Source organism: Mirounga leonina, unplaced genomic scaffold (assembly GCF_011800145.1).
Source record: "Mirounga leonina isolate KUSES-001 unplaced genomic scaffold, KU_Mleo_1.0 Mir_125, whole genome shotgun sequence".
Lineage (NCBI taxonomy): Eukaryota > Metazoa > Chordata > Mammalia > Carnivora > Phocidae > Mirounga > Mirounga leonina.
The window spans coordinates 55,722,939-55,748,443 of record NW_023270305.1 but is presented as its reverse complement, the minus strand read 5'-3'; the positions used below and the strand labels follow the sequence as shown (position 1 = coordinate 55,748,443).

Sequence of the window (25,505 nt, the reverse complement as noted above, 5' to 3'; positions counted from 1 at the left end):
CTTCCTTCCTTCCTTCCTTCCTTCCTTCCTTCCTTCCTTCCTTCCTTTCCTTCCTTTCCTTCCTTTCCTTCCTTTCCTTCCTTTCCTTCCTTCCGTCCTTCCTTTTTAATTTTCTTACACTCTGGGACCAGAAGTTTCAGACTACTCATATTTTCCCGCCACAGTTCTGGAATCAAGCATTTCTTTAAGGAGCTCTAGTTCTTTTTTATTGGAGAATGGTGTTTATAAACAAAGATCTGGGAGCTAGGTGTGCTCATTGTTACCAGGATGTCATGGCTTCTAGGCCATGTCCACAGACAAAACTAGGAAATAGATGTTTATGTACTAACCCCATATGAGTTCAAGTGTGTGTACATCCCACATCTATTTTTCTATTTATCAATCAAAACCCATGAGTTTATACTGATGCCTCCAATTCAAATCTGACACTACCTGGCTCATTCTAGCCTTCTTCTTTTCCTTATTTGTAATTTCTTTTCCCAAAAGTGAGAAAGCTGGCTCTCATTGTATTCACACTGTATTTTCTGATTTGTTCACTTTTAGCATACACATAAAATAGTTTCAGAATTGCTAAATCATACTGCTATGAAAAACATTTTAAGGACTAGAGTTCATTTTTATCTTTAGCCTGACAGTATCCAATCATGACACTGTTTTCCACAGTTACTTATATCGGTTCTTGATTTCCCTACTCCATTTAGTTTAGATGTGTTACTCATTTGTAATACAGTTAACTTCATTTGTAATACAGCTAGGTTCATTTGTTAGTATTTATATTCCATTTTTGGTTCTTACCACATCCTGATTAGTTTTAAATGTTTGTTTATTTTGGGCACATATGAATAGTAACAGGATCATTTTTTATTATTTCTTTTTCTTTATTTTTTATTATTCTTGCGAATGACTCTGTTTATTTTCAATTGTTAACTAATAAGAAATCGTATTTATTTATTTATTTATTTATTTATTTTAAAGATTTTATTTATTTGACAGAGAGAGACACAGCGAGAGAGGGAACACAAGCAGGGGGAGTGGGAGAGGGAGAAGCAGGCTCCCCGCAGAGCAGGGAGCCCGATGTGGGACTCGATCCCAGGACCCTGGGATCATGACCTGAGCCGAAAGGCAGTCGCTTAACCGACTGAGCCACTCAGGCGCCCAAGAAATTGTATTTATTAAGTGGCAAGTTTCCCTGTCTATTTTCTGTACTAATTAAAGTCATAGAAAATTACAAAAAGATATTCCAACATTATTCTGAGTTGATTTAACTTTTGACCAAAATAAAGGAAAAAATTAACAATCAGTTATCTCATTTAGTGTTGAGAAGTGCATAATTTTAATTAAGTTTAAAAAAAATTGCAACTAGTTCCCCTTACTATTTTCATAGACGCAAAGGATGAAACCCTGGAATCGATTATTTAAAAGAATGCATCCCCATTTATGATTCATTCCTAAGTCATGAATTGGGAACATCAGTAGTAGAGGCCCAGTTGCCTGTATCACACCTGACTGACAAAGCCACTCCCTGGGGAGAGATAAAGAAAGGGGGATAGATGTATACAAGGAGCTGGGGAAACAGGTTATGGGATCATACTCAATCTTCCTATTTGTCAAAGGTCAAAGTCATTTAAATCAGACCCTGAAATCATAAACATTCTGTTTTTTTCTTCTGACCATAGTTTTAATTCTCAAATTCTAGTGTGTGAAATGGAAATCATAATGATTTAAGCTAATGTAATTTTTTGTAGTTACACAAAATACTAAATTCTGAAAGTTAGAATTCCTCAGGTTTAGCAATCTAAAAAGATATTAAAATGAAGTTGTTGAGTTTGATAAAAAAATTTTCTAAGAAAATGATGCATGTGTTATAGTAATTTTTAGCAAAATATGCCTCAAGTAATCTCATTTCAACCTCTTATTTTAGAAAAATATTTTGTGTACTTTCCAGTCTTTATTTGAATTGTACATATTAATATCCACAATTAATGTGGAAGTAATATAAAGAGAAATACATGATCTTGATTTATAGCTGGAGATCGGTAAGTCTCATTGCCATTTTGGTAGAATTGCACATGTACCTTGGCTCAGAATTTGGAATCTCCCACATAGATTATATTCTGATTAATACCGAATTGAGATATCTTTCTATAACTTGTTATTTGGTTAAATTCAAGTGAACCTGAGATGCTGGTTAAAGTTATAGGGTTGTGTTAAACCCAAGCCCTGGCATTTTTTATACCTCAACTGTGAGGATTGTGTTGTATGGGAGAACATTAGAAGGAGTTGAACACACGTGCAAATAAGAGAATATTTCCACTGAAATTACAAGCCCCACAATTATTCTTGTTTTATTTGAGATTAGGTAATCTGACTTTTTCTGAAATAAGATTTGAAATAAGTAAAATGTCTCACTTTCTAATGTTATCTTTTTGGTTTGGGGGGAAACATTTGTAAAAAATGTAAAAAAATGTAAAAAAAAGGTAAAAAAAAAAGTAAAAAAAAAATTTACTCCCATAAAAAATTGGGAGTACTCCATTAGGGAGTACTCATCCAATTGATCCAATAGTGGCATTTTATAGTGCCCTCAGTTGGTACACAAAACTAGCCATGATTATAGAAAGATCTTCTGATAGTAAAATGTCATGATATTACTAATAAGAATGATGATAAATACACTCCTACAAAAGATGAGACACCTCAGTGTGAGGACTGTGTTATACGGGAGAACATTAGAAGGAGTTAAACGTAAGTGCAAATAAGAGAATATTTCCACCACAATCATTCTTTTTTTCTTTGAGATTAGGTAATCTGACTTTTTCTGAAATAGATTTTAAATAAGTAAAATGTCTCACTTTCTAATGTTACATTTTTGGTTCAGAGAGGGGGAAAATCCTTTGTAAAGCTAAAAAAAACTAATGATTTTACTTTTTTGAATTATCATAATTTCTTAAATAATGTCTAAAATATCCATAGTTTGCTTGTTACTCATAATGAGATTATTAATTCAGAGAGTCATAATCCATGAATACAGTCTTGAGAGTGGGATGCATTTTTTTCTCCTTTTATTGTTGTAAAGAAATATCACATTCATCATTTTAAGTTTATTGACTAGGATTTTAGTGTTAGGAATTCAGATGTTAAAACCCTTTGGTACTAGCATTATATTTGGAATAATATCATATTCTCTATTTTCTCACCAAAAGAATGGGAACTCTAAACTTTTAATAACTAATGGAGTCTCTTATATTAACACAGCAACCTATAATTAATTTCTTTTTTTTTTAAAGATTTTATTTATTTATTTGACAGAGAGACAGCAAGAGAGGGAACACAAGCAGGGGGCAGTGGGAGAGGGAGAAGCAGACTCCCCACCGAGGAGGGAGCCCGATGTGAGGCTCGATCCCAGGACCCTGGGATCATGATCTGAGCTGAAGGCAGACGCTTAATGACTGAGCCACGCACATGCCCCTATAATTAATTTCTAATATAAGAATGTGCCCTGTTTTAGGTCATACCTCATCTCCTAACCGCTGATAATCAGAAGTTCAGTGAATTTTTTTTTTCCTTTTACAAATGAAGTTAAATAGTTCCCACAATGGATTTCTACCACTTTCTCGAGTGTGATGTTTAATTTGCTGTTGCAAATTCTTCACCCTTAGCCACATTCACACACTCATTTAATGTTTCCATACAGTTTCTGAGATTTTTGTTCTGGGAAGTATTACTCTGAAGTTGACTCACATCAATTATCTCATGTCTGATTTGAACTCTCAGCAATAAAATTGCTTTAAAAAAGGGGCTGCTTAAAAAAAAAAAAAAAAGAACGAAAAAAGAAAAGGAGGAAGCTGCTTAGCCCACACTAGTCTTCTCAATACTATTCTTCAATAAAAGGAACTAGGTCCCTGGGAAGTGGTTGCTGTCAGAGCTGGGGCACAGAGATATACAATGTGACCCTGAAACATCTTGAGTTGCCAGTAAGTAAGAACATACATAAAAGGAAATGGGGGCATATTGAAAGAACACAGGAGCTAACTCAAAGCTGCCAAATGCTAAAGTTGACATAAATTTAGCAACATAATAATAATAATAATAATAATAATAATATTGGATTATAAGAAAGAGAATAAAATAAATATATGTGAATCCATATCAATATATGAATGAGTGAATAAAAAGTCACATAAATGCAGGAGAAGAATTGGCTCCTCATTTACAGGAAAATTCCAATTAAAAATGTAGCAGGGATAAACAAAATAGAAATTCATCATTAAACATATACCACAAAAATAGTTATGGCAGACACGAATCATCATCCATGGATGCTAAAATTAGTGGGTAAGAGTATGATGAAGAACAGGATATTTGGATAGCCTTAAAGTATCCTCACAAGAAACTTGTTAATTACAAAAAGAAGAATTATAACTTTCAAGTGAAAGAAACTGGCTGACACCACATTAGCCATATGATCAAAGTTAACACTACCAGCAAGAAGATATATTAACCTCATGTACTTCATGATATCGTGCAAAAAGAAAGGCAAATAATTCCTGTAATATTCTTGTCCAAAATGTATAACATCAATGCAATCATGTGGAAACATAGCAAAAACCCAAATTGAATGTCATTCTACATATAACTGGCCTGGAGTCTTCAAAAGTGTCAAGGTTTTGAAAGACATAGGAAGACTGCAGAAATGAGGAACTATCCTAGAAGGAAAGTAAGGAAGTATGACAACCAAACAGAGCATGAGATTCAGGATTGGATTCTGAATCAGAAAAAGGGCAATGGTGGGAAAACTTTCAAAATTCAAATAAGATCAGTAAATTACTTAATAGTATTGTATCAAAGTTAGTTTTCTCTTCTTGATAGTGTTACAAAGGTTTTTAAGATGTTAATATTAGGGAAAGCTAGGTGAAGAATATATGGGAAGTATTGCATGGAGCACTGGGTGTTATATGAAAACAATCGTGAATCACTACAAGTGAATCGTGGATCACTACATCAAAAACTAATGATGTATTGTATGGTGACTAACATAACATAATAAAATTAAATTAAATTTTAAAAAAGAATATACGGGAAGTTTCTTTACTGTGTTTGCAGTTTTTCTGTAGGTCTATAATTATTTCAAAATAAAATGTCAAAAAGACAAAGGTCTGCTTATGCAGGTTCCCTCCCATACTTCTAGAGTTGAGACAAGATATCAAAAGATGCCTTAAGATAGTAAATCAATTGAGATAATCCTTCCAAGCTTAAGTAATATGAGGAGAACCCCTTAAAAGAGAAAACAAAATTGGAAAATGTATTAATACATTCTTATGCTCTGTTTGTAAAATGCCATGTAGTTGACCCTTGAACAATGTGGAGACTAGGCTACCCGACAACCAATGCAGTTGAAAATCCATGTATAACTTTTGACTTCCCCAAAGCTTAACTACTAAGAGCCTACGGTTGACTGGAAGCTTCCCCAGTAAACAGTCGATGAACACATACTTTGTATGTTTATCAGTATTTTATACTGTTTTCTTGCAACAAAGTAAGCTACAGAAAAGACAATGTTACTAAGACAATCATGAAGAAGAGAAAATACATGTATGGTGCAATACTATAAAAAAATCCATGTGTAGGGGCACCTGGATGGCTCAGTCGGTTGAGTGTCTGACTCTTGGTTTTGGCTTGGGTCATGATCTCGGGGTCGTGAGCTCAAGCCCCGTATCAGGTTCCCCGCTCAGCGTGGAGTCTGCTTGTTGCTCTCCCTCTGCCCTCCCCCTGCTCTCTCTCTCTCACTCTCTCTCTCAAATAAATAAAATCTTAAAAAAACAGGGCTCCTGGGTGGCTCGGTTGGTTAAGCGACTGCCTTCGGCTCAGGTCATGGTCCTGGAGTCCCGGGATCGAGTCCCGCATCAAGCTCCCTGCTCAGCAGGGGGTCTCCTTCTCTCTCTGACCCTCCTCTCTCTCATGCTCTCTCTCTCTGTCTCTCTCAATAAAATAAAATAAAAAATCTTTAAAAAAAAATCCACGTGTAAATGCACCTACACAGTTCAAACCCATGTTGTTCAAGGATCAAGTGTATAAGTATATACATATGAATACATAGATAATATAAACACAGATTAGATGATACAAATAGAGATATCAGGGATATTTCTGTTCTCTTTTCATGCAAAAGCAATGAAAAATAAAGAGGTATTCTTTAAAGATAAGCAGTCTTTTACAATCCATTGCCATCTTTTATTCAATTTAATAATTATTTAGTTTAGTACAACTCACAAGTAAGAAGAGACATGGCGCTTATTGGGCCTTTTTGGATTTTGAAGGCAATACTTGCCATATTTGCGTGTCATGCTTTGGGCCATTTACCTGGGTACCCATTTTGAATAAGATTCAGAGTATAAACTACTCTGCAGCAGTTCCAAGCTCAGATGCAAGGTATTATATATATTATTATGTTGATTATGTTGATATATAATATAATATATATAATATAATATAATATATATTATATTTTCAGGCATTATGATTAAATGACAAAATGGTATTCAAAGTGTCTGCGACAAACTCAGGTGTTATATCGAATCTACGGAAAACTACAATATGAAAATCACAGCACAAGTTTTGGCATGAGGTCGTGCCTTCCCATGCTTAAAAACATTTCCTCTATTTGAAAAGCTACTGGGCCCTGGTAGAGACTTAACACTGACCATGAAACAGCAAATGTTTATGTGACCCACAGTGCCTACTATGACTTGAGCTTTGTATGATCCATCAAATTATAAAATTAGGTATGCAGAGCAGCCTTATATTGAAAAATGAAAATAGTATATAGAAGCCTGAACAAGTCTAGAAGGCACTAGAAAGCTGTATGAGGAGATGGCTCAGACTCCCATGGTACCTGTTCTTACTGCTTCGCTGCCTCTACCTCCACCAACATTTATAGCCTTGTGGGAAGTTCTCTATAATCAGTTAACAGATGAAGTACTATGGACCTGTTCTTAGATGAATCTGTTGGTGCAATGGTGCCAGTTAAAAGCGGATTTACAGAATTACAGTCACTCCCAGGGCTAATCTTGATGAAATCTTCCCAGGATTTAGAATAATGTCAGTTGATACATCTGCTTATCTACTTCACATAGAAGAGAAATCCTGAAGCACAAACCTACATCAATTTATGGACAGTGCCTAATAATTGGCAGCTCAGAATAGGAAAACGACACCAGCAGACTTAGAGCTAGGAATTTAAAGGGAAAGGTAGTTGGATAAACTATCAAAATTATCACAGACTGTGAAGATGTTTGTATCCAAATATATGCCTACTCAGATCACATGGAAATAAACATTTGTATTACTCCATTAGGTCATGATCCCAATCAATCTACTGTGGGAGAGTCTCCTAATAATTAAGTAGAAGAAATTTCCCATTCTTTGGATTTCACTTTCCTAACCATTCTCCTGCTCTCACAATGCGCACAATAGGCCAGTATCATGAACTTCCTATTCCAAGGCTGATTTGCCACCAGCACTGGAGAGTGCTCACCTGCCAGTAGCAGAAGCCAATGTCCTGCCCCCAATAAGCCATCTCCCTGATGAGACGAGGATACCACCACCATGTGGTGACAAGCTGATTTTCATCATGGTGGAGGCAGCAATTTTTCCTCTATGGAATAGAAATAGATTCTAGATAAGGATTGTCTTCCCTGCCTACGCCACCACAGGCTTTCAGAACGACTTACTCATCACCATACACACTCAGCATTTCTTCTGATTAAAACAAAACAAAACCAAAACAAACAAACAAACAAAAACCCTCATATTGTAATGAAGATAGTATGGCAATAGACTGCCTCTGGCAAAATCCCTAAGTTTTACGGTGTATCCCATCATCCAGACACAGATAGCTTGATAGAACAGTATAACGGCTGCTGAAGACTCTGTTATAGTACCAATGGGGAGATAATACACTGAAACTAGAATGTTGTCTTTTGAGATAGACTACATGCCCTAAAACAGCAACCAATATGTGGTGCCATCTTTTTCAACATTAGAATGCATGTGTTCAAGAAAAGAGGGGCACAGGGTGAGAATGGCTCCCCTAACTTTTTCACCTAATAACCCACTTGAGGAATTTCTACTTCCTACGCTTGCAGCTGTTAACTCAGTAGATTTTAGGTTTTAATGCCCAAGAAAGAATGTTCCACTAAGAGGGACAATCAAATTCAGTAAGTTGGCAGCTAAAGCTACTTCTCATCCATTATAGTCTCTGATGCTGTGCTGCTGAAGAAAAATGACAGGTAATGGTGCTATATTGGACAAGGTGATTAGATTACACCAAGCCAATTGAAGCAATAAGGTGTGTAGCTGGAACCAAAGGAATTCATGAAGATTCTTAATAGTTCTTTACCCAAAAGATCACCAAATACTCAGATTATGTGGAAATAAACATTTGGGTCATCCTTTCAAATAATGAAACTCATTCAGCAAGATGCTGAAAGCAATTGAATAAAAATTGGAATAGGTTGTGAAAGAAGAAAGACATAATTATCAACCCAAGCCTAATGGGTTCTAATCCACAGAAGTAGGCCTGTATCAGCTAGGCTTTATATTGCTTTTTCTCTATCAATTACTCGATATTAAGAACACTGATAAGGGTTAATAGTTTAAGTTTTAGGTGACAGTATTATGAAACTGAGACACATTATGGTTATATAATAACTGATAGGACTTGTATGACCTCTGAGTTCAGACAAAGCTTTCCATTTGGTTAGAAGGAAAAAGTGGGTATGCCAAAGGTATGATAGACTATGTTGGAATACTCTCCATTTGTCCTTATAAATTTACTCTCCATCCTGCTCTCTGCCCCCAGGATGCTAATCCCTATGGGCCACATAAACTGGGCTAATCCCTATGGGCCACATACCTTGTCCTCTGACTTCTGATTGGTTTGGGGCACTAAGAGGCAGAAGATCAGATGGAATCAGAAGGAATCAAAATCAACTCTATCTTTACTGGGCAGTCAATAATCAATACCATAAACCACAGCTCCTGTTAGCTGTTTCCTGCAGCTACTGGCCTAATCAGTTTCTGATAATTTCTAGCTCTATTTGCATCTTTGGGTCTAGTGAAGGTAATGGCTTTCAATCAACTGTTTCTTGACTCAGGATTCTTCCTAATTCCACCCACATATTTATAACAAGTTATTTTATTAAAATCTCCTCAGTCACTCATCTATGGATGTCATCTGTTTTCTTAAAGAGAAACCCAACTGATTCTGTAATGTATGTTACAATATATCTTTAATCGGGTAATTTCTTAGTATTTTTACTGGTATTTGATGCAATTGTGTTAAAATATTCTTAATGTACTTGCATCAAACATCATTTTCCTTGTAATTTCAACTTTTGTTTTAATGCTTAGAAAGCCATTTTATCCTGATGTCATTTTTTTGAAAGATTTATTTATTCATTATGAGAGGGAGAGAGAGCGATAACAGGCAGGAGGGGCAGAAAGAGAGAGAGGGCAAGAGAATCTCAAGCAGACTCTATTCTGAGCACAGAGCCCCACATGGGGCCTGATCTCAAAACCATGAGATTACGACCTGAGACAAAATCAAGAGTGGGTTGCTTAACCAATTGTGACACCCAGCTGTCCCCACTTAATGTTGGTTAAATACTCATCTGTGGGGCACCTGGGTAGCTCAGACGGTTAACGTCTGCCTTCGGCTCAGGTCTTGATCCCAGAGTCCTGGGATCTAGCCCCATGTTGGGCTTCCTGTTCAGCGAGGAGCCTGCTTCTCCCTCTCCCTCTGCCCCACACCCTACTCATGTTCTTTCTCTGTCTCTCTCTCTCTCAAATAAATAAATAAAATCTTTAATAAATAAATAAATATTCATCTGTATTCTTTTTAGTACAGTTATAGTTTTATTTCACAATAAATATTTCATCCAATTGAAAAAAACTATATAAAGTATAAATAGTAAGGCAGAAAACTGATTTTCTTTCTTTTATCTTCCAAATGGATCCAGTTACTTATCAAATATTTCAGCAGTTACCATTTATCAAATTATTATGTTTTGGGATGTATTCCTTGTTTTTTCATGGGGTTATTGGAAGAATCAAGTACGCAATCAAGATTTAAGAAATCTTAAAGAAATAAAAAATATTACTCAAAAATGTTTAACTCATTAATTAGATAGGAGATTGGCCCCCCAAATACTATATGATCTATTTCCCTTTTTGAAGCAAGTGAATATCTAAATGATCCAACTCAAATAACTATTTATTTAACTTAGCAATTTTGTTCAAATTTCACAAGGGTGGACCACTTGGGTTTTCATTTTGCATACGAGATTTATGATCTCTAGAAAAATCGAATACTGTTTTATGACCTAAAAAGATAAATATAAGTAGCACATGTTCATTGAAGGATTGAAGAAAATACATAGTCTGCAGATTAGGTTGGTTCAAAATTAAGCTTCAGTTAGAATATAAATCAGAAGCAAAATTATAAAGTAGAGTGGGATATAGAATGGAAACTGAAATATTTGCTTACATTCCAAATGATAGTTTTATCATACATTCATCAACAAGATCTTGCTCTGTACAGTAAGAAAAAGTCTAGGGAGGTGATGGCTGAACTTCTCAACACAATTTCTCTATGCAAAGAAGTATGTGTGAGGCAATCAAAACCTGGCAACCAATCCAGAGGGTGGTTGAGTAAATGTTAGGAATTACTAAAACTAAAATTACGTGAGTAGCAAAGTATGGATTGAGAAATAAGAAAATTGTCTGGAGTACATGTCAGTGATAGGTCTACACAACATAATAACTTCTTTTCTCTATTCGTTGACTGTTTTTTGGTTTTGACTTTTGTCTTCTTTTTTGGTAGAAAGTGTAGCACTATAAGAAAACTTATTTATCTGTAGAATCTCACTTATTCACTAAAGAATACATTTTTTTCCAGCAGAATGTATTCAGACCCCAAATCCCTCATATTCCAAAAGATGGTTTCATAGAAGCTGCCACTATGCTGATTGTGTTTTATTCTTTAAGAAGACATCAGTATATTTAAAATTTATCCAGGTGGAGGTAGAATACATACAAAGAAATTTCACTTGTAGATCATAGGGGTGATTGAAATTTCATCAGCAAAATAAAATTTGGGGAAAATATTAATTTTAGAAAATGATCTGTGAATCCTTTTGTATTTGGAAAATAACAAATATGTTAGAATAAATTGATAATTCTTTTCTTTGGCAAATTTTATTCTTATAGTCTCAGGAAAAGTTGAAAACCTAAGGGAATAAAACTCTTTAATTTTTGTAAACATATGTACTAAGGTTTTGCTGTGATAATACTGTATAGCAAAAATCCTGCTATGGTGGTTTACAATATTAGACATGGATTTCACATTCATATGTCTACTGGTTGGCTACCGTTCCATTTATTTTGTCTGAGCTTAAATAGGCTGAATGACATTATGAGCTTTGGATTCAGTTCAGGTCTACTTCACATACGGTCATTTCAGGATCCAATCTAAAAGAGTAATGGATACATGGGGTGTGCTTCTCTACTGTCTCAGCTCAGAACTGGCACACTGTCACTGCTGTTCATACCCACTGGCCACAGCCAGTCACATGGCCAAATTCTAAGCCCATGAGGACAACTTCCATGGAAAGAAGGCAGTGAATATTTTTTTTTAAAGATTTTATTTATTTATTTGAGAGAGAGAAAATGAGAGAGAGCACATGAGAGGGGGGAGGGCCAGAGGGAGAAGCAGACTCCCTGCCGAGCAGGGAGCCCGATGCGGGACTCGATCCAGGGACTCCAGGATCATGACCTGAGCCGAAGGCAGTCGCTTAACCAACTGAGCCACCCACGCGCCCAAGGCAGTGAATATTTGATGAACCGTAATCTAAGCTACCACAATGTGGATGAGCTAGTTCAAATTCTCTACTAGAGGAAGATAAAATGATAGATTCTGCATTAGTGACCAACATTCAATAAATCTGAGAGGAAATGAAACCTTTGGATACTTTGTCTACTCAAGGACTTAACACTACATTTGGGTACAGAAAACAGCATCATACTATATAGTAATCTCTTGGTTTGCCAAAAGGTCTTAGAAATTTAAAGTGAAATTTATGATAGCAGAATCAGAGTAAAAACAATGCACAATGTTCTTAATTAAGAGATGGTTTGGCAAACTTTTCATTGTCAAAATGCAAATGAATAAAACCGCAGAGGCTATCAATCTAAAACTTTTTCATCAAATTATTTTCCTAAAAATGTCATCTACATTATGATATTTGTTAATTCAAATGTACTTAACTGCATAACTTCTCTAGCTTATAAATGCAGTAATGTAACATATTTTTATTTCTCATTATAGATCAAATGTTTGGCCCTTCTGCATGGTCCAGGTACAATCCTCTTTTTCCCGGCATTAGGACAATGTGGTTTAATATGATTCAAGGTAAAATGGTGATTCCAAATATAGAAAAACAATGTTAAAGTTATTTACTAACTTCTATATTTGTAATTCTTTAAATTTTAATCTCCTCCAAAAAATCATTAAAATATCATTTTCTATTTGGTAAAATGTGAATCCACTTTCTATACCATGCTACTTGATTTTATTAATTGATACAGTCTCGTTGAATGGATTTTATACTTATTCCACCTTCAATATCCAGCTAATATGCCACTTTCTTCCTGAAGCTTTTTCCAGATACAATGACCTACATTGATCTCACCTGCCTCCGACATCTTTTGTTTTTGTAAATGCTGTTACTGTTCTCTGATGCTTATGAGCATATATGTTATTCTCTCTATGAAGTAGAAAGGCTTTGATTATCTTATTCCCAACTTACTGGCAAAAACAATAGCAATTATTCATTATTCTTATGTCTCATCATTCTGGGGTGACTGGCCTTAGCTAGGCAGTTGACCCATGGGGTCTGTTATGCAGTTGCAAGCTGACAGCCCCTGGGCACTGAAGTCATCTCAAAGGCCACCTCAGTCAAGTGTCTGGTGGTTGATGCTTGCTATGAACTAGGATCTTACTGGGAGTTCTCAGCCAGAACTCCTACACATGGGTTCTTCATGTGGCTGGGACTTTGACATAGCATGACAGCTGGATTCGAAGGGTGGATGTCTCATGAGAGAGAAAGGCAGATGGAAACTGTGTTATGTTTCTGAACTAGTCTCAGAAGTCACACACTGAGATCTCATTTTAAAATGACATTCTAACCTCATCTGCCTGCACTAGACTTCTCATACCCACTCCATGTTCCACTATCAAAAAGGGCTAGGCAAAAAAGATTTTTTAAAATTTAATAGACAAATGAAGCCAGTGTTTTGATTCCTGTTAATTATAGTTGCCTAAGGCTTATATTACTCTTTCAATGTCTGTAATTTTCCATAGTTAACTTTTTAATTAATAAATATATATTATAAAATGAAACTTAATTGGGTATTTTACTTCACCTAGATTTAATAATTTAGAAAAGGAAGTTGGAAAAAGCAAGCTTAAATCCCATTATGAAGCAGATACCAGACACATAATTAACAATGTTGTATAGAATTTGTCAGGATATAACAGAAAGCTGTACTCTGAATTATGCCTGGGAATAAAATTTAATATTCAGAATAACCAAATTCACTGGGAAAAGCTAAGGACTTATTTTTGTTTTATTGCAGTTCAACTTGTTAATTGGTTTTCAAATATAAGTAGACTTATTTCGGTTTAGATCACTTATGGATATAATATACTTTCCATCATGTTTGAAGTCTTCACTTGCAGTCTTGTACATGTTCACATCCCTAGGATCCTGGTTAGGAAAGTGAGTGGAGACTGAAGTTCAGTGTGTGCTCTGTTTGCCAAGTCATATACTTTGGCACCAGGCTGTACAGAATACATTTGGGAGGCGCTCTCTGAAATTGGCACAAAAATGATGCCATATGGCTAGTAGAGTCCCTGATGATGAGACATGATGTTACAGGAAATTCCTTCAAAGAAAATTGTGTAATAGAAAAGTTACTACTATCTTGGTATAACAAACAGATGTAGTTTGAATCTTAGCTCTGCCACTTAAGGTACTGTGACTTTGAGAAAGTGATGCACCTTCAGTTTCCTCACATAGAAAATGGAAATATCCATTCCTATCTTGCAGAGTTGATATGACAAATGGAGCTAATAATCCATGAGAAGCATGAAACACAGTGTCTAATAGAGTAGGAATTAATTAAATAGTATCCATAATATATTCTAAGAAGAGTGTTGCCATAAACTTTTAATCCTTGGTTCTGTGTTGGTTTTTTGATAGATACAGGGCTCTGCAATTCTATTTTGGGTATGTAGTTATATAACTCACTGGTTAAAGCCACTGAAGGAAGAATAAAGGAAAGCAGTATAATTCAATTCAGGAAAAACACTCCTAAACGAAATACTCCTAAGCATTTGTGTAAGAATTGGTCCGTTTTGGTTTTCAAAATTTTCACATTTTCAAAATTAGTTTCCTAATTTTCTATGTAGTTCTCAAAATCTAGCCTGGCACAGAAAGAATTGTCTTTGTAAAATCACATCCTGTGATATCTTCCTGTAGGCAAGAGCCTTCACCTGCTGGAAGGATCCAGTTAGGTCCTGGCTCTACCCCACCTCTTATAGAGCCACATCCTGCTACAAATGCAACAGTCATCAGAACTGATAAAACTCAGGGTTAAAATTAAAGATGAATTTAAATTACAGCACATATAAGATGTATGCTTCCATTATATACAGGTAAAAAAAAAAAAACAGACAAACCCAAATATGTGTTTAGAACATAAATCTGACCGAATCATTGCCTCTTTAAATGGTGTACCTCTAATGATCCCTATTGTCTTAAATCTTAAATAATTAATTAGAACTGTTTCACAGTGGAAAATGACATGGCTACCTGTTTCTTAATAAACATGAAATGATTTAAAATATTCCTAAGGCAAATTACAAATATGTTTCGTAGATGACTACAATTTTAATAGCTGCACAATGCAAACCACAGCATTTAAAGTCCGTACCAAAGTCTACAAGACTCTCCTAGCTCCTCTTGTATGATTGTTTCCCTTGCTCATTATGCTTTATTCATGCCAATATTTCAGGTCTTCAAAAATGTGTAGCCTTAGGACCTTTGTACAAACTGGTTCTTCTAATGCTCTTCCTCCTACAGTTTGCCCATATCATGTCTCAGCTTAAATTTCCATTCATGAAGACACCTTTCCTGACTATCCACTAGATTAACTATCTCATAACTCTCATTGCAAATATAAATCACTTATTTATTCTTCTGATTACCTGAGTTTTTCTATGACTCTTTCCACTAGACTATAAAGCCATATTTGTTACCTTCATTTGTGCCAACCAAATAGGAGGTTCCAAACTGTTTATTAAATGAATAAATAAATAAGAAGATACAATGCTCTGAAGAGTTTGAATATTTCCAAATTAATACAAATGAGGGTCTGGAGAAAATCTTTACAAATAATATGCATTCATATGGAAAAAACATGAAATAGAGTTAAAAAATAATGAAGCATGATCTCAAAAGAAAACAATAAACACCATGCAACCAATTATGTATATATATGGCTTCCCATTACATCATTGTTTAAAATAATAAAAATAAAAATTTACTTAAATGGCTAATATAATCTGTAAAATATTTAAGGCAAAGAATCATGCTGTGCCATTAAGAATAGATGTAGATTTAGGTTTATTACCAAAGAGGGTTGTTTAGGTTATACCTATAACTGAAAATCAAGAGTATAACCTTTATACCTCATATAATTCCAAGGCAAGGGGTGGAGGCAGGGGTAACAAAAATTTAACAGAAAAGACGTTTGAACAATGGAATTACAGGTGATTTTTCATTTTTAATTGATTTTTGCTTGCTTACATTTTCTAGAATTTTCTATGAATTTTGGATAAAAGAAAGAGAGAGAAGGAGATTGATTCTAGCTATGGATGCCTGTGGCACATCTCTCTCTTTTTTTGCTCCCATGTTTTTCTGTGCAATTCAACCTCTTTAGATGTGTCTTTTCTCACCAGGCATTTTAACAAGCATACTGAGGCATGGTGTTTACCCTCAAGGATCTCACAACCATATTTTTTTAAAGATTTTATTTTTATTTGGGAGAGAGAGAGACAACACGATTGGGGGGAGGGGCAGAGGGGGAGGGAGAAGCAGACAGACTCCCCTCTGAGCTCAGAGCTCAACATAGGGCTCAATCCCAGGACCCCAAGATCATGATCTGAGCTGAAGTCAGACACTCAACCAACTGAGCCACCCAGACACCCCAAGGATCTCACAACCATATTAAAAACAAGGGTTTATAAAGGAATTTTGATGCATATAATAAATCTAAGATACATGATATAGAGGCAGTGGGAGAAAGAAATCTCTATGGAGAACAGTTCTCAATTCCTCAGTAACTTCCCCCTTTCTCTGCTTCTTTTCCCCCACTGATGACTGCATTTTCAGGGGGAAGGGTGGAGCTTATGTGACTTTTTCAGGGAGAAAAGTAGGTCTTCTGATCACTGGATGATGTAGTTTGTACAGATATGAGACTACATTCCTAGAAGTGACCAGCAGGTATAACTCAAAGACATTGCCTTTTTCTTACCAATACTTCAAATTTACCACCACAGGACCTCAACCACTTCATTTGGTAGTCCAGACTCCTCTGTGTTCCTATTATGGCTCCTCTTGGCTTTGCTCAGGTGGATTCTTCTGTAACCTTCAACCCAGAGTCATCTTACTATTTAATGGGCCCCCTTAGCAAGTTCTCCATTAAGATACCAGTTACTTCTGGATCATTGCCACTTAGAAACCAAGGGTAGCTGAGAAAGCTGAACCTCACAGCTCCTCCTTAGCACTAACACATTTGATTTAATGAAACAGAGCCCCTGGGCAGCTTTTCAAGGAAGCCACTTCCCAGACTTCCAAATGGGAAGGCAGGAAAACCCTCATTTTATCAGCTATGCCTCTCCCACTCCAGTTTTTACAGTCTATATCATAAGCTCTAAAATGTGAATATTCTTTTTTTTTAATTAAATTATAGATCACAGTGCTGTTTGTTGAAAAGACATTTAAGTGGAAATAATCTTGTCCTTAATATAAATGTTCTTAATTCAAATACTGAGCTAATTATCGTCCTTTTCTGTGAGATAGGAAAGAGAAGGTTGCTGTACTACAATAAGCAGAGTCCAAAAATATGAAGATAGAGAATTACATTATTGTGAAATTAATGAAATCACTATGGCAAACCTGTACAGTTAGTTGACCTGGTATTCTGAAGGTCCTTCATAATCCAAATCCATCTTTGTTCTAGCTGCAGTTTAGCACGACTAGATGGCAATTTTTTTTTTTTTTTAAGAAAATTGGCTGACATCTTTATTGCTTGCTTGGGGGTAGGGGTAGGGGTTGCTCAAGATCTCTTGGTGGATAGTTCACTTCCTTTTCACCATTATAGGCTTCTGGCCACGCAGGATGGCACTGGGTCTGCCTATGTGGCCATGTGTAGATCCCGTGGTATTTGTTCTTGCAGATCATGTGCCCGATGCTGCTGAGGGTGGCCTCCGTGTTCTTGTTGATGGCCATGCATAGAAGGCGGCAGGCTTGCTGGCCCTATTTGTTTCATGACCGACATGGCACTTTTGTGGTCCTCTGCCAGCTCCCCACCCACAGTCTTAGGGTGAACCAGCCCGCTGCAGAAGAAATTGTGGGCCTTCAGATAACTGGGTTGGTGGTGTACATTTGCTTGCTCCTCTTGATCAGGAAACCGGAGCAGTTCTGTGCGACCATCCATTATAGATGTGCAGAAGTGGCCAGAGCTTTTCTGGCTGTGGCGGCTGGAGGTGGAATAAGAATATTGATGGGAATATTTATGAGCCTTGTGGCTATCTGTAATTTGCAGAACAGGGCCAATAGTCCCAAGAATCTTCCGGTCGGTTAGCATCTAAGTTGGACTGCCAGATAAAATATAGGATGCCCCGTCAAATTTGAATTTCAAATAAATAATGGATACATTTTGTTTTATATATTCCAAATATTTCACGGACATATTTATACTAAATAGTTCTTTGCTATGTATCTGAAATTTAAATTTAACAGGTGATCCTGTGTTTTTTAGTGTTAAATCTGGCAACCTGTACTGAATTCATTAGCTCTGTCAAGGAAATTGAGCCTGGAGAATTCTGGAGATCTCTCTTTGACAAGACAGATTTGCCTGCCTTATTCCCCTTCTCACATCCTACCCCCCAAAATAAGAACATTAGCCTGTTTCCAACCCTCGTTCTCAGAGCTGGCAGGGGACTGGAAACAATGACAATATAGCTTAATCTAAGTTCCTGCTATGAAAGTTATAGCACGGTTTTACAGCATAAGCAATCTGGTGATCCCAGAAGCATGGAGAACAAAGGTTACTGCTAAAGAAAATACTTTATTTAAAATTAAAGTGAAGCATGTGCCATTTCATTTTATTGTGATTATAGTTCCTTATACATTCTTTCATTCTTTTTTTTTTTTAAGATTTTATTTATTTATTTGACAGAGAGAGAGTGAGAGCAGGAACACAAGCAGGGGGAGTGGGAGAGGGAGAAGCAGGCTTCCCACCGAGCAGGGAGCCCAATGCGGGGCTCGATCCCAGGATCCTGGGATCATGACCTGAGCCGAAGGTAGACGCTTAACGACTGAGCCACCCAGGCGCCCCCACATTCTTTCATTCTAAAAGAAAGGGGCAAAAGTGTCTTCGAGTCATTTAGCAGTTTAATATCAAGATATTTTTTAATCTTCTAAAATGTAATCTTAACTGCAGGACATGTGATAGCCACAAAACCTGCAAATCATATCTATTTCAGAAAACTGAATTTGCTCATGCAAACTTGAAATGGGCTCACTAGCCTTGCAGTAATCAAAAGACTACTCCATACATGAACTCACCAGCACCTGCTTTCCCACACACCCAGTATAGTTCCTTTTGTTCTTTAAGATGCATTTAAATCTTTGATCTAACTTTCTCCTTGAAGACCCACTTATAATAAATTGTGCTTGAAATTTTATCCAGTTCTTGTCCACATCACATGAAATGCTAGTCTTCTCACAGGACTTAGACTTTTTTTTTTTTTTTAATTAAGATGTTTCCTAAGAATAAGCAAAGGATACCTATGTCATCTCCTGCTTCTCTCTCCTTCCATCTTCCCATAATTCTCAGGAATGGAAATTGGCTTTCCCTTTTAATTCTCCTAAGCTATGATTTCCTTCTATGGGAGAAATAGTCTTGATGTCATAGACAATGGGTATCTTGTCTACATTGTAGATCAAACTATGACATGGGCTTTCACTAATCGATCCTAGATATCCTAAAAAGGAGAGGGAAAAAGGAAAAGAATTTGGAAAATCTACCCAAGGACAATAATGCCACTATTTATATTTTTAAATATTTTTCTATACATTCTTTCCTTAATAAGCCCTATTTCTTTCTTTTATAAATCTTCACTCTCTCCAGAAGTAATGGATGTCTCAGGCAGAAAAGGGCCAAGGTTATAAGTTCACAAAGGCAAGTAAGAAAATCACAATAATGCTTTTAAAGTGTCACTGCTGTTATATCATCAAGGAAGAAAATTTTTTTTTAAATATTTAAAAAGCTATTTTAAAAGCTTTAAGGAGACAACAGACTTCCTTTCTTTTTTTTTTATTCTTATGTTAATCCCCATACATTACATCATTAGTTTTAGATGAAGTGTTCCATGATTCATTGTTTGTGCATAACACCCAGTGCTCCATGCAGAATATGCCCTCCTCAATACCCACCACCAGGCTAACCCATCCTCCCACCCCCCTCCCCTCCAGAACCCTGTTTGTTTTTCAGAGTCCATCGTCTCTCATGGTTCGTCTACCCCTCCGATTTCCCCCCTTCATTCTTCCCCTCCCACTACCTTCTTCTTCTTTTTTTTTTTCTTAACATATATTGCATTATTTGTTTCAGAGGTACAGATCTGAGATTCAACAGTCTTGCACAATTCACAGTGCTTACCAGAGCACATACCCTCCCCAGTGTCTATCACCCAGTCACCGCATCCCTCCCACCCCACCCCCCACTCCAGCAACCCTCAGTTTGTTTCCTACAATTAAGAATTCCTCATATCAGTGAGATCATATGATACATGTCTTCTCTGTTTGACTTATTTCACTCAACATAATACCCTCCAGTTCGACAACAGACTTCCTAACTGTCAGTTGTGTATCCATGTTCCCTGCCTTGAACACTCTGTGGACTTAGAAATAAATATATTCTCAAACCGCCTTTTAGAACTTAACCGCTTGGAAGTAGGACTTCTGTATTCAATAATGTAAACAATTTTTAAAGCAAACACAATATATGATATATATCCCTATTAAGGCTACTACCTTGAGAATTTATGGCCTTATTCTGATGAAAAAGAGTCACAGTTATAATATACCCAAAAGAAAATAAAACACTCAGAGAGCAAAAAGATAGAAGTAAAAGTTTAACAGTGTTTCACTGAACAGCTATACCAATTCTGAAACTTTTCTCAATATATTCAAATGAGAACCTCATTAACAAGGCAGAGAATGCTGGGAAGATAAGAAGATCTTAAAACAATTTCGAGAAACAATATACAATTAAGCTGCCATATGTGTTTCTTCTGTATGAGGGATACACAATACATAATGAGGTAAGGGCTGCAAACATTTCACAGACTTTTTATTTTTACCATGTAAGTCTTCCAGACATTTTAAGAGATGTTAAAATTAGTTTGGAAAACTATCTACTTCTTCTCTTAAAAGTTTTAGTTGTTGGCTTTGACAAAGATATTCCTTCATTGCTAGGCATCAAAGCATCTACTACTAGTCATGATGAATTACTATCACATCTGTTGTCCCTTTTTAGGTTCAAGCAAAAGAAAAGAATGACACATTCTAATTGGCAATCAGGTTTAACTCAAGTATCTCAAATTTGTCGCTAGATGAATTTTTACTACAAGTACACTTTTGCAAGGAGACTAATGCTGTGCTTTATCCACTCCACAAGTTGTTTCTAGGCATTCACTCATTCAAATAAATATATATTAAGTGCTACTGTGAGCCAGGTATTTACATTTTACATTATAAAACAATCCACCGTACAGTATCAGAATACACCTTTTTTTTTAAACACATATGGAAGAAACAGCAAACACTCCCTGCTATTCATGGAGCTCACATTCCACCAGGGGGAACAGATAAACTGACAAGTACGTAAACTCTCCGGGAAAATTAAGGAAGTAAGGGAGATAATCTTGTTGGTGGTTGGCAAGGTGGATGCTGAGAGCAATTTAAATTTAAAATATGATAGAAAAGAAAGGCTGCACTGACAAAATGACTTTTTTTAATCAAAGTATAGTTGACATATAATATTATATTAGTTTTGGGTGTACAACACAGTGACTCAACATTTATATAGATTATGAAGTGATCACCAAGACAAGTTTAGTTACCATCTGTCACCATGCAAAGACTGGTAGTATGTGGGGGCACAATCCACATAGATATCTGAGGAAAGAACGTACAGGACAGATAACATAGAATGGGCAAAATCTGTGAGATGCTGTGCATCCAATGTTGGAGAGGAGGTAAAAAACTGGAATTCTGGTACATTGTGGTTATCAGTGTTATAATCACTTTGGTGAAAGTCTTATATTTCCTTATAAAGTTCAATATATACCTGCTCTGTAACCCAGCAATTCGAATCCTAGATGTAGATGAAGAGAAACAAAAATATATATCCACAAAAGAAAGTAAGGTATGTAAGAAGGTTCAAAGTTACTTTATTTGTAGTGGTGTAAAACTGGAAAAAATACATATGTCCATCCACTGGTGCATAGATAAAAATAATCTGTGGTATATTCATATAATGAAATACTACACAGCAATAAAAATGAGCAACTGCTGACACATGCAAAAACATGAATGAAACTCAGAATTCGTGCTGAGGACAAGAAGCCTTGTCCAAATTACTCCATTTATTTGAAGTTCCAGAACAAGAAAAATAATCTATGGGGGGGCAGTGGTGGGATATCAAACAATGATTGTTATTAGGGAGTGGAGTTAAAGGTTGACTGGGAAAAGCTTTAGGGAACTTTCTGTAGTGGTGGTAATATTTTATATATTGATAGGGGTTTAGGTTACATAGTTGTATGCAACTGTCAAAACTCATTTAACAGCATATTTATAATTTTTGTATTTCTTTGTAGGAAAATTTTACATCAAAAGAAAAAAAATTAAAAATGCTAATCAGATGCTGACATGAAGTTAATGATATTCATGCTGAAGTTTAGGAGTGAAGAGTGCTGGTGTCTGCAGCTTGCTTTTAAATATATGTAAAACAAGATGAACGATGGATGAACAGCTAGATGAACTGAGTATGTGGTATGTATAGAAATGTTAATAGAAGAATTTAGCTAGTGGATGCATGAGTTTTCAAGGCAAAAATGCTTTTAACTTTTACGTAAGTCTGATACTTTCACTTACATTACATGAGTAGTGCCGAATAGGTCTGCTGGGTCCAATTTGGTTACAGGCAGCTTTGCAGAACTTCTCAGTGGCTCTATTATAAGGGTGCATGCGCACAGGGACGGGGAACACGGGAAGTGGCTGACCCAGAGGCAGAAGGGACAGAAATTCAGGAGTTTGGGTTCAGAGAAAACCATCCCAAGGCTGCATTCACCCTGCAGATCTACTTAATTAAGCAATGTGGGGCATGGGATAGGTGGGCTAACATCAGAACCAATGCCAGGAGCTGTTAATAACTAGTTCAGGTTGATACCCTCCAGGTAAAAGATGCTTCGAGGAAGACCAACACAGATTTAACAAACACTTTTAGACCATTTACCGTTGCCAATCATTTTCCTAAGACCCATACATGTGCTAACGCATCTAATCCCCACGGTAACTCTATATGGTAAGTACAAATATTTACAGGCGGGCAGGCCGAGGTACAGAGAGGTAAAGGAACTTGCCTAACTCATAAAGCCAGGAAGTAGTAGAGTCAGAAATCAAACGCAAGGGGTCTGGCCCCAGCTTCTTGGCCCTTCATTCCAATTCTAAGCTTTTTTGTGTTTGAGATACTCTTAATGGCTAGTCACTGTTCTGGGCTCATTTCATGAGGCTTTTCAAGAAATCTTCACTACAGACATGCTGGGTTGGTATTTTCACCCATTTTGGGAGGTGGGGAGGGAAAGAAATCTGCTCTAAGTTGTCCAACTGGAGGAACTGGGAATCCAATGCACACCATTGTATTATTTCATTTCACTTCATTTCATTTCATTTCTTCCTATTTTTTCGGTCATTCAGTTATTCAACAAATACTTATTGTACACATATTCTGAATTGAGGACACCGGAATAATACAAGTCAGATATAGTCTCTGCTCTTGAAACTCAAGAGTCCAACAGAGGAAAGAGATAAGATAGGAACAATGGGATAAGAGAATTTTGGTACATGATATGTGCTCTAAGCAAATGAAGTGGGATTAGGCAATAGATAGGGTTCCGAGGGTGAACAGCTTTCCCTGGGCTGGGCCAGCATGTCTTCTCAGAAGCAACTACTTTAAAACTGAGGCTTGAGAGATAAAAAGGAACTAGATGTGGTGAAGAATAAAGGGGGAAATGTTCCAGGCAGAGGGATCAGCAAGGACGAAGTTGTGGAAGCAGGAAAGAGTGTGTTCAAGGAACGGGAAAAGGTGCAGGGTGGCTGGAACACAGTGTGCTAGAGAATGAGGTCAGAGAGACAGGCAAATGTCACACTAGGTAGAGCTTTTACAAGTAAGCATTTTGTACTTTTTTGTGAAGTGTTTTGCTAATACTTTAAGTTGGGTTGTTCGCCTCTTTATTATTGAATTGTAGAAGTTCCTTTTATATTCTGCAAATTCTTTGTCAAGTATATAAATTGTTAAAGTTTTCTTCCAGTCTGTTGTTTGTTTATTCAGTTTGTTAATGTCTTTTGAAGAACAAATGCTCTTAGTCTTAAGTCTAATTTATCAGTTTCTTTTCAAGTGTAGCATAGTTTGGATCCTGGCCAAAAAAATAAAAAAATTACCTAACCCAAAGTTGTAAAAATACACTCTTGTGTTTTATTCTGTATCATCTAGAGCTTTAGCTTTTTCTTTTGGTCCATGATCCAGCTTGAATTAATTTTTATATAAAGAGAGGTAGAGGTCAAAGTTCCTTTTTTATTTTTTGCAATATGGTTATCCAGATGTTTCCGCATTCTTTGCTTAAAATATTTCCTACTCTGTCCTTCTTAAAATTCTTATTTCTTATTTCTAAATATAGATATTCTTCAGGTATTAGCCTTAAGCCCTCTTTTACTATACTCCCTTCTCACATGGTTTTGCCTTTCCCATGACTTTCAATGAAATCGAAATACTGTGATGCCTACGTATACACGTATATTGGCATTTGAACACTCTCCTCTTGGCCTCCAGATAATTCACTTCAACTGTCTATTTGACATTGCCCATTGAGCATTTAAAAGATATCTTAGGGATGCCTGGGGGACTCAGTTGGTTAAGTGTCTACCTTCAGCTCAGGTCAGGATCCCAGGGTCCTGGGATTGAGCCCCTGATGAGCCTGCTTCTCCCTCTGCCTGCCACTCCCACTGCCTGTGCTCTTTCTCTCTCTCTCTGACAAATAACTAAATAAAATCCTTAAAAATAAATAAATAAAAGACATCTTAAATTTAACATAGCTAAAATCAGTCCTAATGTCCCCAATGACAGAACTCCATCCGTATGAATTTTCCTTATCTCCAGAAATATCACTATGCTTTCAGAAACCTAGGAATTATGCTTAATTCATTTTTTTCCTTTATCCTTCTCAGCCAACATTGGTAAAACTTGCAAACTCTTTCCCTAAAATCATCTGAAATCCAACAACTTTTTGAGATCTGCTCTGCCATCACTTCTATACCCACCCACAATTCTTTCTCACCCAGCCCACTGCAGCAGCCTGTGAACTGTTTTCTCCTTCACTTTTGCCCCCCTCTCCCCAATTCATTCTTCTCAAGGCTGCAAAAGTGATCATTTTGAGATACATTGTACTATGTAAATCCCCTGCCTAAAATTCTTCAACAACTTTTACTCAATGCGCTAAATAAATATCTATTAACCGTCTATTTTGTCAAGCATTGTTCACAGCACTGGGGATATAATGGTAATTACAAAAAGACATGGTTCCTAACTTCATTAAATTTACACTTATCCAATATTCACACACACACACACACACACACACACACACCTATAAAATGTTAACTGTGGCAAATATACAGAGGAGTAATGAACGGTGCTATGAATGTCTTCAAATAGGAATTTTATATAGTTAGGAAACAAAACAAGGATTGTTGAGATACTAATTCCTTAGCACAAATTATCTAAAAAAGAGGGACCCAGGCAGAAAATGAGGCATGTAAGTG

General features: G+C 36.4%; 1 pseudogene; it reads right to left on the bottom strand.

Annotated features, from left to right (window-relative positions):
* The window catches only part of LOC118007562, a 31,271-nt pseudogene extending 8,616 nt beyond the window's left edge, over positions 1-22,655 (bottom strand).
* Positions 22,656-25,505: the final 2,850 nt, after the last annotated feature.